Below are 19358 nucleotides of genomic sequence, written 5' to 3'. Positions count from 1 at the left end.
AACGATCAATGCCTCTCATCATCTTACATGCTAAAAAAGGCTCCTAATATATATAAGGAAATTATATATTGCTTTGAGGATTTGTTAGAAGTATACAAAATTATGAGGGTACAGATAGGGTAAATGCAAGCAGCTTTTTCCACTGAGGTTGGGTGGGATGACAACCAGAGGTCATGGGTAAGTGGGGAAGGTGAAAATTTAACGGGAACATTTGGAAAAGCTCTTTACTGAAATGGTCATGAGAGTGTGTAATGAAATACCAGCATGAGTGGTGAATGTGAGCTCGATTTCAGAATTAAGAGAAGTTTCATTGGTACCTGGATGGTAGGGGTATGGAGGGCGATGGTCCCGGTGCAGGCAGTTGCATTAGACAGCTTAAATGTTTTTTAGGCATTGACTAGATGGGCCAAATAGCCTGTGTCTGAACTGAACTTCTCCATACTTCTATGACAAAGAAGCTGGCCAAACTTGTTTGGAAGGGAAAAGGTAGGAGTGACAATGGAGCAGCAATAGCTGGAGTTTCTGGGGGCAATTCGGGAGCTGAGTGATCGATACATCCCAAAGAACTGGAAGCATTAGAAAGGCAGGAGGACACAACCCTGGCTGAAATGAGAAGCCAAAGCCAACATAAAAGCCAGAGAGGGCAAACAAAACAGCAAAAACTATTGGGAAGCTTTTAGACACCAACAGAAGACAACTAAAAAAAAGTCAGATGAACTCAGGGCTTGGAATTATGATATTGCAGTCATTAATGATTCTTGGTAGCACCCAACAATCTGAGGTATTTAGAGGAACAAAATATCCGGGGCCCCAATATCTCTTGAAAACCAAGGTACCCAGCAACAGTTACCTTTCAACTTTTATTCTGACAGGCACATACAAACCAGACACCCTCAAAATTTCACTTCTGAAGGACTCCCACTTACCAAGTACTCCTTAGCCAGAAAACAGCCTGTCCTGAACCACACGTCAGGTCCTTTCTAATACCATCAAAATTGATCTTTTTCCAATTTAGAATCTAAACCCGTGGTTCAGACATCTCTTTTTGCATATTTATTTTGAATCTCATGGCATTATGATCACTAATTTCTGTCACCAGCCCTGGATCATTTCCTAACAGCTTACTGCACACTTCTACGTCGGGAATTCTACATACTGATTAAGGACATATTTGACAAACTCTGCCTTTTACAGTATGGGAGTCTAGTCCTTTTACAGCATGAGAGTCCCAGTCAATTTATGAAAAGTTAAAATCACTTACTAAATCAACCTTTGTTTCTTGGCATGGCCTGCCATCTCTCAACAAATTTGTTCCTCTAAATCCCTCAGACTGTTGGATGCAAACAAGTGCCAGTTATGGCACCATATCATAATTCCCTGTCCTGAGCTCATCTGGCTTTCCTACGATGCTTCTTGCATTGTGATATACACAGCTCAGCACATTCATCGCACCATGTTCAATCATTTGATTGCTGACTCTATCTGAGGTCTGAACAACATCTGACTGGTGTCAAGAAAACAAACTCTCCCTTGTTGTCACAAAAACAAAGGAGCTGATTGTGGACGACAGGCTAACCCCTATTGACATCAATGGATCTGGGGTTGAGAGGTGAACAGCTTTTACTTCCTTCGCATAAACATCACCAAGGATCTCACATGGTCTCTACATTCCAGCTGTGTTGTGAAAAGAGCACAAAAGCACCTGTTTCACCTCAGACAGTTGAAGAACTTTGGGATGGGGCCCCAAATTCTAAAAACTTTCTACAGGAACACAATTGAGAGCATCCTGACTGGCTGCATCACTGCCTGGTATGGGAACTGTACCTCCCTTAATCGCAGGACTCTGCAGAGAGTGGTGCAGACAGCCCAGCACATTGCAGATGTGAACTTCTCACTATTCAGGACATTTACAGGGACAGGTGTGTAAAAGGGGCCCAAAGGATATTGGGGTCCCAATCCACCACAACCACAAACTGTTCCTGCTGCTGCCATCCAGGAAACGGTACCACAGCAAAAGGACCAACAGGATCCACCTCTACTTTTCGTGATTTTTATTAACGACCTGGATGTGGGGGGAAAAAGGGTGGGTTGGCAAGTTTGCAGACGACACAAAGATTGGTGGTGTTGTAGATAGTGTAGAAGATTGTCAAAGATTGCAGAGAGACATTGATAGGATGGAGGAGTGGGCTGAGAAGTGGCAGATGGAGTTCAACCCGGAGAAGTGTGAGGTGGTACACTTTGGAAGGACAAACTCCAAGGCAGAGTACAAAGTAAATGGCAGGATACTTGGTAGTGTGGAGGAGCAGAGGGATCTCGGGGTACATGTCCACAGATCCCTGAAAGTTGCCTCACAGCTGGATAGGGTAGTTAAGAAAGCTTATGGGGTGTTAGCTTTCATAAGTCGAGGGATAGAGTTTAAGAGTCGCAATGTAATGATGCAGCTCTATAAAACTCTGGTTAGGCCACACTTGGGGTACTGTGTCCAGTTCTGGTCACCTCACTATAGGAAGGATGTGGAAGCATTGGAAAGGGTACACAGGAGATTTACCACGATGCTGCCTGGTTTAGAAAGTATGCGTTATGATCAGAGATTAAGGAAGCTAGGGCTTTACTCTTTGGAGAGAAGGAGGATGAGAGGAGACATGATAGAGGTGTACAAGATAATAAGAGGAATAGATAGAGTGGATAGCCAGCGCCTCTTCCCCAGGGCACCACTGCTCAATACAAGAGGACATGGCTTTAAGGTAAGGGGTGGGAAGTTCAAGGGGGATATTAGAAGAAGGTTTTTTACTCAGAGAGTGGTTGGTGCGTGGAATGCACTGCCTGAGTCAGTGGTGGAGGCAGATACACTAGTGAAATTTAAGAGACTACTAGACAGGTATATGGAGGAATTTAAGGTGGGGGCTTATATGGGAGGCAGGGTTTGAGGGTCAGCACAACATTGTGGGCCGAAGGGCCTGTATTGTGCTGTACTATTCTATGTTCTATGTGCACAGTGAATTTTATATAGAGAGTTATTCATTTTAACAACTAGCTAATCACCGTCGATAAGAACTTTGATCTCCTCTGGGTTCAATCAAGTTCATCTGCACTCTCACGCAAACTATGTAGCAGGCCTGTAACGGGTAATGAAGGATTTTCTCATCAGAGCTTTTGCGCATTGTCCATATGTGGTTTGCTTGCTAAATTATGCTTTAAAAAGTCAAATTTCCAAATGTCACTCCACTTCTTCCCATTTGTAAATTCTCCAGCAACTGTTGTATTGCCACAATACCAGTAACACTAGTTTCTATAATGGACATAAATATTTCCCCTGAACCCTCCTGAGAAATTGAGGATATACATCGGCAAGTTGATGGTGCCTGGAGGTTTATGGCAGGGAGTTTCTCCCTTTTGCCACCTGCTATCGGGAACTTGGGAGTCGATCGGGACTTGAGACTTTTTTTTACCGTGCCCATGGTCTGTTCTTTATCAAATTATGGTATTGTTTTGCACTGCTGTAACTATATGTTATAATTATGTGGTTCTGTCAGTGTTAGTCAGTTTGTTCTGTTTTCTGTGATATCACTCTGGAGGAACATTGTATCATTTCCTAATGCATGTATGCATTTCTAAATGACAATAAAAGAGGACTGAGTGTTCTCATAATCTAAAAAAAATTGAAACTAGATGGGAGCATAGTTTAACTCATGGTGGAGTGGGAGAGCAGACTCGATGGGCCGAATGGCCTACTTCTGCTCCATTGTCTTGTGATCTTGTGATATAAAAAAAAATCATTTTGAACCTCTATAACCTCTGGCTAAAGGAGTAATTGGGACTGAATAGGAATTTTTGAACTGTAGTAAACTCCCATCTTCAGCAGTTAGCTAAGACCAGCTCACTACCAATTCTCTGCGGCTTGCAGAGAGACACACTGAGAGCTGATAACATTATACATTGTACCCTCGTTTGAGTAAAGGGAGGACTCCTCGCTGATAAGGACAGGAATGTCTGTAATTATGTCAGGGCCTTGCAAAGGGAATAACTGATAAGGACTAGACAGTACATCCATCCGTAATTAAAACCCTGATTTAGCGAACTCTTTTATCTCAGTAATTAGGTTTTGCACCAACAGACTTGGTGGGCGTACTAGTTCAAATAACATCTTGCAATAGTAACGTATGGGGCTTACTACGTATAAATATACGGCTAACCTGACTAAGTCAGTCCACTTGTGAGATGGTGGCAGTGCTTACGTGCCTTCCCTTTGCCAACTGGGTCTCAAACTTCTGCAGGAGAATGCGGAATAAACTGTGGTGACAATAAGAAGCTGGTCTCCCGAGTTTTATTCAGATTCAACTTTAACATTTAGCGTCACGAACAGGATCCCAATATAGGGAGTGCCAAGCAGACAGGGTGAGTAAGTGGCTGGACCTCTCTGGGGACTGCGGAGACCGACCGGGCGCCCAATAGGTATTTTACCTTTTGTCACTCTCCGTTAGTTCCTTTGGAGGTACGGTGCCTTCCCCAAAGCTGATCGCATACCTTGACAGGATCGGGAAAGAATCTGTTGGGAGACTCATATAAGGTAGGCAAAATTTTACTAAGTAGGCAGGAGACAGTACCGGGTAAATTTTACTAAGTGGGCAGGAGACAGTACCAGGTAAATTTTACTAAGTGGGCAGGAGGCAGATGTGCCGTGTAAATTTATCAATTGAGCAGGAGGTGCCAGCTGGATAAATTTATCTGATTGTTAATTGAGCAGGAGACTTTGTGCCGGGTAAATTACTTAGAGAACATGGGTGAGAGTTTTCCAGACAAGGAAAAGGATTTGCGAATGTTGAGTGCAGCACTGAATACGAAATTGGGGAACAAAATGTGGCCACTGGGGGAGGAACCTGGGCTATTACCTCATGAGAAGAAGCAGTAAATTTGATATGGAAAAACTATGGAAAGAAGTGGAAATTGTTGATAAAGGAATGGAAGGAAAAGGCAGATGTAAAGTGGAACAGTATATTATTAGCAAGTTGGAGGAATAATGCATGTGATAAAGGGATAAAGGTATGTACTGCAGAAGGAACGCCAAAGGTTGGGAGACGCTAAAAGCGCAGCGTGAATGGGCGCCGAAAACAAGAGCAGGAAAAACAACGTAAGCAAACCAAGGCCGGCCTTGATAGGAGAGAAGGGCAGGAACGTCAGTCTAAAGTTCGATCTGACAGAGAAACAAGGGATCCCGAAACCATGTCTGGCATACCGACCCTGTTTGAGGAAAGTGACCATGATGAGGAGTGGGCACCCACCGTACCCCCCACCTTACCAGGGACCAAGTGCATCCAAGGCTCCCGAACCCCAATCCTCCCAGTACTCAGATACAGTGGCCGCTCGGGTAAAACAGCAGCGGCAGGGAAGGCTCCCTATACCCTGAGATCCAGAAAGGGAATACAGAGGATTATCCTGAGACAGGGAGGGAAGAATCCAATAAAACTCCAGAGTTAGTGGCTCCACAAAGACTACTGTGTACCCGAATGTTGCCCAATCCACGAGCAGGAGGGACATCCCTCAGTGATTCCTGTGTATGCACCCTGGAAGCCTCAAAAATGATAATGATTATGATTCAGGCCCAGATAGAAAAGAAAAACCAGCACAATTTTCTCAGTATGTCCGCAGTACTATACAAATGTATAATACGACCCCGCAAGATTTATTCGGTCTCTGCTGCATGATTCTCTCAGCTGATGAGGAACGGAAATGGAAGGCAAAATTGAGATACCAAACCTATCAGTAGTTACAGGCGGGAAACCATAATGAGAATGAACAGACAGACCAGATTATTCAAGCCCTGGAAAGGGCTCTCCAGCACCCTGTAAACATCACTAAAGTACTTTAATGCAAACCTAAGCCCGGGGAATCAGGACCAGACTATCGGGAGCGATTTGTGGCCTGCTACAGCACTTTCGCAGGAGACTAAGCATTTAATTAATGGGAATTCATTCCCCCCGCCCTTTAATGCCTACTGCTCCAATGCTTACCAATTAAGTTAGCCAACATGATTAAAACTAATAATACAGATTGGCCTGACAATGACCAAATTCGAATGTGACGAGCTTTGATATATTATTGGGACCCAGTTTTCGAATCCGAATCAACGGCGAAAGGAACTAATATTAAAGATGAATATGTTAATTGGCAAGAGCTCTATAACTCATCTCCTTCTACCTTAGGCCACAAACTTATCAATCACCCCTGCTGTGGACACTTTCTGAAGGTCCAAGATTTGTATGCTCCATGACCGCTGGACTAAGTGTGTAAATGTAGGGGGGGGGGGGGGGGGCGGACGATGTTGAACAATACATGTACTAGGTTTTCTAAAATTGATTCCTTCTACCTTAGGCCACGAACTTATCAATCACCCCTCATACTCACTGCTGTACAGCTACCTCGAGTTTTGGCTATTATTAATGTGCAGCCCACACCCACATATCTGACCGGGTCACTAAAGGCAATACTTTAGCAGATAAGACAGCAAAAGGTGTGGTATAATCCTCGGTAGTTGTAGTCCCCTCGGGTTCCCATCAAGCAACCTTCCGTGACTTAAGCAGAAGGGGTTTGCCAGACATGCGGGAGGTACGTACTTTTCAGGGGGACGCCTCTGAGGAAGAGAGCAAACTGTGGTCCCAGATGGGGTGCCAGAAAGACCCCAACCTAGGCTTTTGGATCACCCCAGTGGGACAGGTTTGTGTTCCTACACAGTTTTTACCAATATTGGTCGATTATATACATGATTGTACACACCTGGGAAAGGCGGGAATGGTTGGTAACCTGTACCCTGCACACCGGGTACGACTCCCTTGCCAGGTGAACCTTTTTTGGGTCTACAAGTTGATTTTATTGAATTGCCTAGAGTATATTGCTATAGATACTGCTTAGTTATTAGAGATGTGTTTAGTAGATGGATTGAAGCTATTCCAACTACCAATAATACTGCTATGACTGTTGAGAAGGAATTATTACGGGAAATAATTCCCAGGTACGGCCTGCCAGAGATGCTGAGCTCTGACAATGGCCCACACTTTGTGGCGAAAGTAAACGAAGACGTATGTAACGAACTAGCTATCAAGCAACAATTCTACTGTGTACACCACCCACAGGCCATTGGCATAATGGAAGGAACCAATGGCACTCTGAAGAGTAAACTGGCCAAACTAACGGCGGAGACTGGACTCACTTAGTTGAAGGTCCTACCGTTAGCCCTGTTCCACATGAGGGTTACCCCACAGGGGAAAACAGGATTGTCACCAGCTGAAATCATTTCTGGATGGCCCATGAGGACACCCTGGGGACCAAGACCTTGTGTACCATTGCTCCCAGAAAGTCCACCAGCAAAATTGGATATGCATACCCTCGGGGAAGAGATGGGGAAATATATATGCCAACTAACCAAGATTTTCCAAGCATTACATTCACAGGTATGACAGGCTTACAAAGAAGAGAACTACCCCACAGAGAGGAGAGACTATCCCACCATAGAACCTGGGAATTTTGTCCTGATCAGGAACTTGGACCTCAGTGCAGAGGACCATATCAGGTGTTACTGACCACTCCCAAAGCTGTGAAACTGAAGGGGCAATCTCAGTGGATACATTGAACAGACTGCAAACGTGTTACTGAAGGAACTGAGTAGAAGGACTCTCTCGGACTAAAGGAAAATGTATTGGTTGATAGTGGTGTTCGTGTTTATCGCTTTGACAGGGCTCACTCCAGCATCCGGGGGCCCCCATGTTAACACCTTTCGGTCTCTGTCACACCTAAGCCAAACAGGTAGAACTAGGGGCCTGCTGGGTTTGTGTTGAAATTCAGCAGCAAGGTAAAACTATGATTCCAATGTCAATAATCCCACTCAACCAGAGTGAGGAACTCTTAGCCTGGGCTTTCTCAAATATCACCCAGGGAAGTGAGGTGAGAACCTGTGGTCCAGTCAGAGATGACTGTGGCTGTCAGTATTTTCAGGGATGGTATCTCAGGCCCCCACCAAATGGAACTTCCAATACTGGGAAACATGCATTCTGGCCATACTTGCAGGTGCCAGCAGCGGAGAAAAATAACTGAGACAGAGCGATTTTGGATGATCACTTTTCTCTCATACAGAGTAGCCAGGAATTCACAAGAGATAATCAATTTGACTACAGCACTTGAGGAGCTGGCCACAATACTGCAGGGGCCCTGACAGAAGCACAGGCCCAAGTAACAGAAATATCCACTGAAATGACTGCAATCCGGCAAACAGTCCTACAGAATCATATGGCTTTAGATTTTATCCTGGCTGAGAAAGGGGAACCTGTGCTATTATTGACAAAGAATGCTGCACCTATATCCCTGATGAGTCTAACATTACATCCCTCTCCGAGCACACTGCCAAGGAGATTGCAACATTAAGGAAGTAGGGCTGGATTTACATGAGTTCACTGAAGGGTTGAAATGGTGGTCTTCGAAGGCCTGTTCAGTAATATGTGGGGCATGATATTGCATTATGGCCTAATAGTTGTACATATCATTGTTATAATTACTGTTGTACGCTGTTTTTACCCACTGATAAGTCAATGTCGTACTCGGTTGCTTTCTCCGTAAAAATTAATGTTTTGTTGATCATATAATGATCAAAAGGAGGGAATGATAAAGTATGTAAAAGGGTTAACACTTTTTTTATACTTTATACTTTACTTTATTGTCACCAAACAATTGATACTAGAGCATACAATCATCATAGCGATATTTGATTCTGCACTTCACGCTCCCTGGAGTACAAATTAATAGTAAATAGTAAAAATTTAAATTATGAATCATAAATAGAAAATAGAAAAGGGAAAGTAAGAGTGAAAAAACCGAGAAGCAGGTCCGGATATTTGGAGGGTACGGCCCAGATCTGGGTCAGGATCCGTTCAGCAGTCTTATCACAGTTGGAAAGAAGCCGTTCCCAAATCTGGCCGTACGAGTCTTCAAGCTCCTGAGCCTTCTCCCGGAGGGAAGAGGGATGAAAAGTGTGTTGGCTGGGTGGGTCGTGTCCTTGATTATCCCAGCAGCACTGCTCCGACAGCATGTGGTGTAAAGCGAGTCCAAGGACAGAAGATTGGTTTGTGTGATGTGCTGGGCTGTGTTCACGATCTTCTGCAGCTTCTTCCGGCCTTGGACAGGAAACTTCCATACCAGGTTGTGATGCACCCTAGAAGAATGCTTTCTACGGAGCATCTATAAACAATAGCAGCCTGTTTTTCTGAAAGAAACTGCTGATGATCAGCAGATGTGCTAAGCCAGATTTCTTCTTGAGGTTAGCTAGCTAGGATTTCAGGATGCTTATCTCCTTGTGCACTCATGCATAGAGATAAGACAGCTTCAGTCTGTTCTGTGTGTGTAAGCCATTATGACTATATTGTAATTAGTCTTTAGGGGCTGTCACGTAGTAAATAACTTTGGTTCCAGCCTGTCTTGTGTGGGGTATATCTGGATGGATATACTGTGGTGTAAGGGAAATTGTTAGTCAGTTAGTGGATTGGGCAGGAACAGTCTAACTGAGTAAGCTCTGGGTGCTTGGAATAAAGAGTTTGTACTTAGACGGTCTCTGAGTGACTTTATCTGGATTCGACTTCCACAGAATGGGAGTGGTTTTAAATGGCTGGGCTATCAGACCTGGAATGATTGCAACTGGGTCTGACAGAGGCATAACTTGTACTACTGGGCACATTCAGTCTCACTCCAACTATTTCCTACCTTCCCTTCTACAGGTATGTAATGTCTAAAGGACCAGTGTTTGAGTAAATGAGACTCACCAAACTTTCACCTGACTGAATCACTTGTTGCTGTTCCCTCGTCTTCAGAAGTGGTTTGCTTCCAGTTGGGGTTTTTCTTCCAATAAACCTCTCACCGGAGGTCTAACTTTAACCTGAAAGATAATGAAATACATTAACAATAAAAGGAGAACCAAACATTTCCGCTTAATACTACTAAGAACAAAACTCACTGAAATTTAAACGTTGAAATTAAATATAATGATCTCAGTGAACAATCTTTTATTGCACCTCACACATCACAAAATGATATGGGATAGGAAGGTGCCATCATTCAGTCATGTTAAGACATAAGACACAGGAACAGAATTTGGTGATTCGATCCATCTAGGCTGCCCCACCACTCAACCATGGCTGAGTTTTATTCCAACACCATATTCCTGCCTTCCTCCTGTACCCTGAAACTACTTAGCAATCATGAATATATCAATCTCTGTCATAAATGTACCGAAATGGCAGCCTCAGCGGCAAAAAATTCTACAGAACAGACATCTCTTGGCCAAAAATTTTTTCTCATCTCAGTTTTAAAGGGAAGCATCTTTATTCTGAGACTCTGCTAGATCACAGACTCTCCATCTAATGGAAACATCCTCTCCATGTCCATTGTATCCAGGCTTTTCAGCATCGGTAGGTTTACTTAGCCATACATCCCTCCACCATCCCTACCGTCCCCCTGAACTCCATTGAACACAGGTCCAGAACCATCAAATGCTCCTCATATATAAAGCCAGTCATTCCTGAGATTATTCATGTGAACCCTGTTAGCAACAACTGTACTGAACACATTTCCAGGAATAACAGACAAATTGGTACTAGCATAATTTACAGGGAAAAGTTGTGCTTTCTTTACTGTTCTGCAATCACAGGACGAGCCATTTCCATTCCCAGGTTAAAACAGGTCCATTTCAGGAAATATAAACCAGTCCAGGGTGAACGTAATAAAAAGAAACTGGAACTACCAGAAATGCTCAGCAGGTAAGGAACAAACTTTACAATTCACGTTAATAACGTTTCGTCAGAATGACTTCAAACATTTTCAGTTTTTAGTGCAGATCTCCAGCGACTTGAGATTCTGCTTGATTTCCACCAAGTGACAGTGGAGGGGGGGATTTCCAAATACAGTCTACTTCTACTGTTGTAAACACGGAATAGCCCATTCACTCATAGCCTCTCCCTGTGAGGATAGAATGGGAACTCATCCCGTCCTCAGATTAGCAGTCATTGCTTCCAAAGGAACTCCAGAAACAAACATCTGATCCCAGACCAGAAATACTCGCTCATAAATCTGGGCAGCTCGATCCCCGGGTCCATTTTACCTGGATCAACAACTGTGATGTCCCGGGACCCAACCTCACAGAGTCACACAGCTGAATCTGCCACTCACCCACCCTGGAAGTCTCAGACATCATCCCCGCATCTCACAATGGGTAGTGCAGTCCGGGATTTCCCCACAACCAATGTCCAGCTGCTTGAAATTTCTGCTTCATTGCAGAAGGACGACCATCCAGCCCCATCTGTAGAAGCACTAACCAAAGTCAAAGCCAAAACACCAACAGTTCCATATCAACACACATAAAAGCTGCTGGTGAACGCAGCAGGCCAGGCAGCTTCTATAGGAAGAAGTACAGTCGACTTTTCGGGCCGAGACCTTTCGTCAGGACTGGAATGTAGATCACAGGATTATAGCCCAAGCACCCATTCTCCCAGTATTCTTTGCTGACAGTAAACTGTCAGCCAGTCACAGTTCCAAAACTAGCTCCTCCACACCAATGTAAACTTAAAGTTGCACAACAGAACTAGTATCTGATGACCCCCTAACTTCCAGCTTTTGTTACCTTCCAGCTAACAAAAACCAATTCTGGAAATAAATCAGCAAGGGCAAAGGTGCAAAAGAACACTTCACAATGAAGACAAAGATTAGATGAAAAATTGCTGATATATAACATTGAGGTGGTGGGATACAGGGTGGACCGAGGTTGACCCAGATGGTTGATGTATATCACTGAAGCCGGGGGTGGGGGTGGGGTGAGGTGGGGTTAGGAGATTGTACAGAGGTTGAACAAGATGGGCGGGGATGAGCAGATGGAACCAGGTGGGAGAAGGGATCAAGGACAATCACTGATGATCCTCCAGAAATATACAGATATCATTATGTGCCCAGAGAGAATGGGTCAAAACGTGTTCTCACGGGTGGAAAGGTCTAGAACAAGAGGACACATAAAATGCTGGAGGAACTCAGCAGGACAGGCAGCATCTATGGAAAAAAGTACTAATGCAGATTTTCTCTTGTTTGTGATTAGAAGTAGAACAAAGGTGATTTTCTTAACCGGTGATGCAAAAGATTTTGCTCCCTTTCTCCGAGTTCCCAATCCTTGCATTTAGACCGCTGGAGCTCAGGTCTGTCTGAGAGATCCATCGTCTCCTATTCCCTCGTTAGCCGGAAGCTCCCCGGGGCCCGTACGGATCATGGAGCTGAGAGAGAGGGAAGAGAGCAGGATTGTCCCGGGATTACGGACCACAGTGTTAGGAGCAATTGTCCCTCAATCGGTGTGAAAACTTTCGGCCGGAGATTAACTCTTACCTGCCGCTGATTCTTCAGAGGCCTTTAGTGTACTGCGCGCATGCGTGATATTCGGTTACGTCATCAACCTTGACGCCTGCGCATTTGATCGGTGCTTCAGCGACGGCGATTTTGTTTACGCATGGCGTTCTGGGTAATCACGCCACCATTAAACATTTCCGCCAACCCTGGTTCCATCCCGTGGATTTTTTAACGCAAAAAACAGGAATTCTGCAGATGCTAGAAATTCAAGCAACACACATCAAAGTTGCTGGTGAACGCAGCAGGCCAGGCAGCATCTCTAGGAAGAGGTGCAGTCGACGTTTCAGGCCGAGACCCTTCGTCAGGACTAACTAAAGGAAGAGTTAGTAAGAGTTGTTGGTGTCATTTAAATCTGATTCTTAATCTCGGGTCAAATTTTATCTGCATGATCTTTTCCTCTTTCTATATTATTGGCACTGATTTCTGTGTCCTCTTGGATCCATCCATCAAATAAGTAATTAACCTTGAATCACATCTGTGATGAACAAATTACTTGTATGTATGCCCAACAATAGAATTCCAACTCTGTCCTTGTTGAAGCAATGGTAGAGATGAGATCTTGGCTGTGTCTTCAATTATATTCAGAGCTGCATACTGCTTAAACGAAAAGATGTCCTGATGAAAGGTTTTGGTCCAAACTGTTGACTGTTTATTTCTTTCCATAGATGCTACTTGGTGTGCTGAGTTCCTCTATTTTGTCTTTGTGTCCCCAAAGATGCCCTTGGGACATTTTGTTTGTTTTTTGTCTCAGAGTTGCTCCTTAATTGCATTCTTGATCCACACAGCAATTTCTAAAGAATGCAGTGTTCAAATACTCAGCCTTGTTGATGACGCTCAGTAATGTCAGCTATTGATACTCTGAAGCATAGAACTGACAATTCTTTCTGCAGTTGTCCATGTGGGGCAGGGTGTGTGCACAACAGAACAGTTAAGTCTCTAGCAGGTTAGCTCACTGAGAAGTCAGATTGTTCACTTGCACTGAATTCCCTACTTGTCAGATTCCTATATTTTGTTCGTTAGGAGCATTATCGCACATGATTCAGTTTAGTCCTTCTTCCAGCCTTTCAGTTATGACCCCTTTCACTGGAATGTTTTTTTTACTTGATGCAGCATGCGCTTATCAATGGAACACTGCAGCAAACGATGCATGGTAATTGGTTAGAAAGTCAATGAGGGTTTGGATAAGAAGGCATAATAAATGCCACTTCTCAAAGGAAAGAAATCTTTTGTAACCTGAAGGAACTATGCATCTGCTTAAAACTCAGTTGCACTAATTGAAATTGATGCAGTGAAATGGCAGAACCTTATCAGCTGTACAGTATTCCTGACTATTTCCTACTTCATGTTCCATTATGATCTAACCCCTTTCTGGGCCAATTTGACTTCCAGGATTTGCTCTTGTCAGGATTAAATTCTATTTGCCAACTACCTGCCCAATGTTTCAACAGATCTATATCCTGCTATAGGCTTAGATAAGCATCACTGATATCAGTAGCAAACACTAATTTTGTCATCTGTAACTTGCTAATCTTGCCTCTTACATGGACATCTAAGTGAATATATTTCATGAGCAGCCAAGGATGAAGCGTTGATCTCATCGTACACCACTTGTAACAGCTCCTATTTGAGGAAGTACCCTTTCATTACTACCAAGCTAACCTTGGATTCAATTAGCCAGCTTACCGGGATGCCAATTGTTCCTCAACCTTTTGGACAGTAGACTATGCAGCTTGTTGTCAAATGCCTTGAATCCATATAGGCAACAGCTGCCCTGCTTCAGACTCCTTTGTTATCCCTGAATTTAAAAAACTCAGATTTCCTCCTCAAAGCCATGCAGGCTATCTAATCAGTCCCTGCCTCTCCAAAAGAATGCAAATCCTGTCAAGTATTTTCTCAAATAATTACCCCACCGCTAACTTATTTTTAAAAACCCTTACTAACTCTTCCTTCAGTTAGTCCTGACGAAGGGTCTCGGCCTGAAACGTCGACTGCACCTCTTCCTAGAGATGCTGCCTGGCCTGCTGCGTTCACCAGCAACTTTTATGTATGTTCCGTGGATTTTTTGTTTGTGTAGAAAACTCAGCAGCTGTTTTAACGTAGAAAACGGCTCCCATAAACAATATACTCAATATCAACAGGTATTCCGTGTATCTAATGCTTAAGTACAATCCTCTTACAAATGCAGATATGAAACACAAGAGATTCTGCAGTTGCTGGAAATACAGCGACGCACACAAACACAAATGCTGGAGGAACTCTACAGTTCAGGCAACAACTAAGCAGAGGAGTACACAGTCTAGGCATTCTGAAGGGGCCCGGCCTAAATGTTGTCCATTTACTCCTCTCCACCTTTACTTATACTTTATACTTTATTGTCGCCAAACAAATTGATACTGGAATATACAATCAACACAGCGATATTTGATTCTGCTCTTCCCGCTCCCTGGATTACAAATATTAAAAATTAAAAACATTAAAAATAGTAAATATTTAAAAATTAAATTATAAGTCATAAATAGATAATAGAAAAATGGAAAGTAAAGTAGTGCAAAAAAAACCGAGAGGCAGGTCCGGATATTTGGAGGGTACGGCCCAGATCCGGGTTAGGATCTGTTCAGCAGTCTTATCACAGTTGGAAAGAAGCTGTTCCCAAATCTGGCCGTACGAGTCTTCAAGCTCCTGAGCCTTCGCCCGGAGGGAAGAGGGACGAAAAGTGTGTTGGCTGGGTGGGTTGTGTCCTTGATTATCCTGGCAGCACTGCTCCGACAGCATGCGGTGTAAGGTGAGTCCACGGACGGAAGATTGGTTTGTGTTATGTACTGCGCCATGTTAACGATCTTCTGCAGCTTCTTTTGGTCTTGGACAGGACAACTTCCATACCAGGTTGTGATACACCCTAGAAGAATGCTTTCTATGGTGCATCTATAAAAATTAGTGAGAGTTTTAGGGGACAGGCCAAATGTCTTTAGTTTTCTCAGGAAGTAAAGGCGCTGGTGGGCCTTCTTGGTAGTGAACTCTGCTTGGTTGGACCAAGTCAGGTCATTTGTGATATTGACCCCGAGGAACTTAAAGCTTTTGACCTGTTCCACTTGCGCACCACCAAGGTAAATTGGGTCGTGCGGTCCGCTACTCCTTCTGAAGTCAACAGTCTCTGACGGTGGTGACTCTCTGACGGTGGTGTCTGAAAAGAGGATGCTGTCTAAGTTGCATGCCATCTTGGACAATGTCTCCCATCCACTACATAATGTACTGGTTGGGTACAGGAGTACATTCAGTCAGAGACTCATTCACCGAGATGCAACACAGAGCGTCATAGGAAGTCGTTCCTTCCTGTGGCCATCAAACTTGACAACTCCTCCCTTGGAAGGTCAGACACCCTGAGCCAAAAGGCTGGTCCTGGACTTATTTCCTGGCATAATTTACATATTACTATTTAATTATTTATGGTTTTATTACTATTTAATTATTTATGGTGCAACTGTAACGAAAACCAATTTCCCCTGGGATCAATAAAGTATGACTATGACTATAACAACCAATTCCTTCGTCTTGCTAACGTTGAGGGGTAGGTTGTCTTTGCACCATGCCACCAGGTTCTTAATTTCCTCTCTGTACTCAAAGTCATCATTACCCGAGATATGGCCTACAATTGTTGTGTCATCAGCAAACTTATATATTGAGTTCGATGGAACCTTGGCTACACAATCATGGGTGTACAGTGAGTACAGCAGGGGGCTGAGTACACAGCCTTGTGGGGCACCGGTGCTCAGAGTGATTGTAGAGGAGAGCTTGTCCCCTATTTTTACAAAATAATCTGCAGATGCTGGGATTAAAGCAACACTCACAGCACGCTGGAGGAACTCAGCAGGTCGGGCAGCATCAGTGGAAACGATGAGTCGACGTTTCAGGCCGGAACCCTTCGTCAGGACTGAATAAAGAAGGAGGGGGAAGGATTTGAAGAATGCTTGTAGGTTCAGTCCTGCCTATGACGTCCCTGCTTCCCCTCCCCCACCCCTTTGTCTTTCAAATTATTGGTCTTTCAACTGAACCTACAAGCATTCTTCAGATCCTTCCCCCTCCTTCTTTACTAAGTCCTGACGAAGGGTTCCGGCCCGAAACATCCACTCATCGTTTCCACTGATGCTGTCCGACCTGCTGAGTTCCTCCAGCATGCTGTGAGTGTTCCCCTATTTTTACAGCCTAGGTCCTGTCTGTGAGGAAGTTGAAGATCCAGCTGCAGATCTGAGTGCTAAGGCCCAGGTTCCGGAGCTTAGTTGGAATGATGGCATTAAAAGCAGAGCTGTAGTCAATGAAAAGGAGCCCTACGTATTCGTCTTTATTCTCCAGGTGTTCCAAGGAGGAATGTAGGGCCAGACAGATGGCATCTGCCGTTGACCTATTGCTCCAGTAGGCGAACTGCAAAGCGTCGAGGTTGACCGGTAGGCTGTGGTTGATGTGTACCATAACCAACCTCTCGAAGCACTTCATAGCAATTGACGTCAGAGCCACAGGACGATAGTCATTCAGGTATGTCACCTTGCTCTTCTTCGGCACTGGGATTATCGTTGCCTTCTTAAAACACGAGGGGATCTTAGACTGAAGCAAGGAGCAGTTGAAGATGTCAGCAAGCACTCCAGCTAGCTCGCTTGCACAGGCCTGGAGAACCCGTACTGGGACGCCATCTGGGCCCATCGTCTTCCTTGGATTTATCTCCAGGAAGGCCCTTCTAACATCCTCCTCGGTGACGATGAATCTCGATGTCACCAGGTCCGGTTCATCCGGAGGGAGCGGGACACTCCTCTTCTGTTCAAATCTTGCGTAGAATACGTTAAGTTCGTCAGGAAGAGAAGCGCCACAGTTATTGATATTCCCAGCCTTTTCTTTGTGCCCAGTGATCTCATTTAGACCCTGCCATCGTCTACTGGCATCCCTCTGGTTAGCCTGGGCTTCCAACTTGGCTCGATATTGCCTCTTGGCGCCCTTAATGGCTTCCCAGAGTTCACGCCTGGATTCCGTGTAGCGACTGGTATCCCCGGACCTAAAAGCCGCAGCTCTAGTCTTTAAAAGGGACTCGACCTCATAATTCATCCAAGGTTTCCGGTTAGGGAATACCTGGATCATCTTGCGAGACACACAGTCCTCTGTGCATTTCCAAATAAAGTCCGTGACAGCTGAAGTATACTCATCGAAGTTAGCTGCTGAGTCCTTGAATACTAACCAGTCCACCGATTCAAAGCAGTCACGGAGGACCTCATCCGTTTCCTCCATCCAGCGCGACACTATTTTTGACACCGTGACCTCCCGCTTAAGTTTCTGTTTGTAAGCCGGGAGGAGGAGTGCGGCCTGATGGTCCATTTGTTGCCTGATCTGCTGATTTCCCCCAGTATTTTGCAGAAACATTTTTTTTTCAATTAACTAGTTTCCAAATGTTTCTCATCTTTCATTTGTAGCCACATTCTGCTGGTCTGATTCCTCTTCCTCCTCCTCCTCGTAAACTCTAGGCCCCATCTCTTTCTGGAGCCCCAAGGCCCTGACTAATGCTGGCATCTCTTTGGTTTCTGACTCTGCTCCATCAAAGATTCCCTCACTAGTCTTCTGTCAGCCTTCAGAGGCGCATTGCAACAAACCAGCTGTCTGAGGCACAGTTCTTTGAAATTAGTAAAATTGACCCAAAACATTGAAAAGAACAGGGAAGAAGGAACTTAACCACCTCAGACCAGAGCCCTGAAGAACGTCAAAACCATAGTGTGCTCATCGTCTTATTCAGCCTGGCGAAAGTCATGCAGGAAATTCATGCAGATGTAGAAGCTGATAAGAGGCATTGGTCATGTGAATAGCCAGAGTTGTTGTTTTTCTTCCCCAGGGCTGAAATGGCTAAAACGAGAGGGCTTACTTTTAAGGTGCTTGTAAGAAGTTGCAAGGGAGATATCAGTGGTAAGTTTTTTTACACAACGAGTCGTGGGTGTGCGGACAGCACTGCCGGTGACAGTGGTAGAGGTGGATACAATAGGGTCTTTTAAGAGAATCTTAGATAGGTACATGGAGCTTCGAAAAATAGAGGGCTATGCAGTAGGGTAATCCTAGGCGTTTTCTACAGTAGTTTACACGATCGGCACAATATTGTGGGTCGAAGGGCCTATAACGTGCTGTAGATTTTTATGATTCTATGAAATTCAAGGGAAATCTCTTCTCCCACAGAGTGGTGACTAGTTGCAACCTGTCATCACAGGCAGAGTGAGAGGTGAACGGCAGGGATAGATTTTAAAATACTGATATAGAACAGAAACATGGGCAGGGACCAGATGGACTGAGTGGCCTCTCTAGTGTACATTATGAGTGTTGCTGAGACAGCAAGTACCTGCAACACAGGATTTGATACAGAACTGATCTATCTCTCACAGATCCACAATATTAAACCCCAACACGAGGAAATCTGCAGATGCTGGAATTTCAAGCAACACACATGGTAAACTCAGCAGGCATTCGTCCTGAAGGGTGTCAAACCGAAACGTCGACTGTACCTCTTCCCATAGATTCTGCCTGGCCTGCTGCATTCACCAGCAAATTTTATGTGCATATTAAACCCCAGTCTGGTTTAAGGCTAACATCAGCAGAACAGCCTCCTCCAATGCTCAGTGACCAGGGTTCAGTCCTGGGTGCGATGAGCAGCTGCAAGAACTGCAGAATCTGACAGTATCAGTCCCTCATGAACCTGCAGCTGTCTTCAGTCACCGTGATGGTTAAACATTTAACACGGAGCTGATCTGAACTTCCTCCCTGATGTGGAGCTGCAGTTGTTGCAGCAGCTGGGATGATTGAGTAAACCTCTTTGCTCACTCTGGACAGAAATGTGGCCTCTGCTTATTGTGAACTCACCGGAGTTTCACAAGGTGGTTAATTGAACAAGTCTCTTGGCACACACGGAGCAGGTGAACGGC

The 19358-nt window shown here is 44.5% G+C and overlaps 1 protein-coding gene across 1 annotated transcript in view; it reads right to left on the bottom strand.

Moving 5' to 3' along the window:
• Positions 1–19358, bottom strand: part of LOC140198345 (uncharacterized) — a 94892-nt gene that overhangs the window by 42523 nt on the left and 33011 nt on the right. The window contains exon 3 of the mRNA XM_072259445.1: positions 9801–9913. The gene's annotated coding sequence lies outside the window, so the exon portion shown is untranslated. The remainder of the gene's footprint in view (positions 1–9800; positions 9914–19358) is intronic.

The sequence above is a fragment of the Mobula birostris genome, chromosome 5 (genome assembly GCF_030028105.1).
Source record: "Mobula birostris isolate sMobBir1 chromosome 5, sMobBir1.hap1, whole genome shotgun sequence".
Classification (NCBI taxonomy): domain Eukaryota; kingdom Metazoa; phylum Chordata; class Chondrichthyes; order Myliobatiformes; family Myliobatidae; genus Mobula; species Mobula birostris.
The sequence above is the reverse complement of the archived record's forward strand: the minus strand, read 5'-3'. Positions and strand labels throughout refer to the sequence as shown.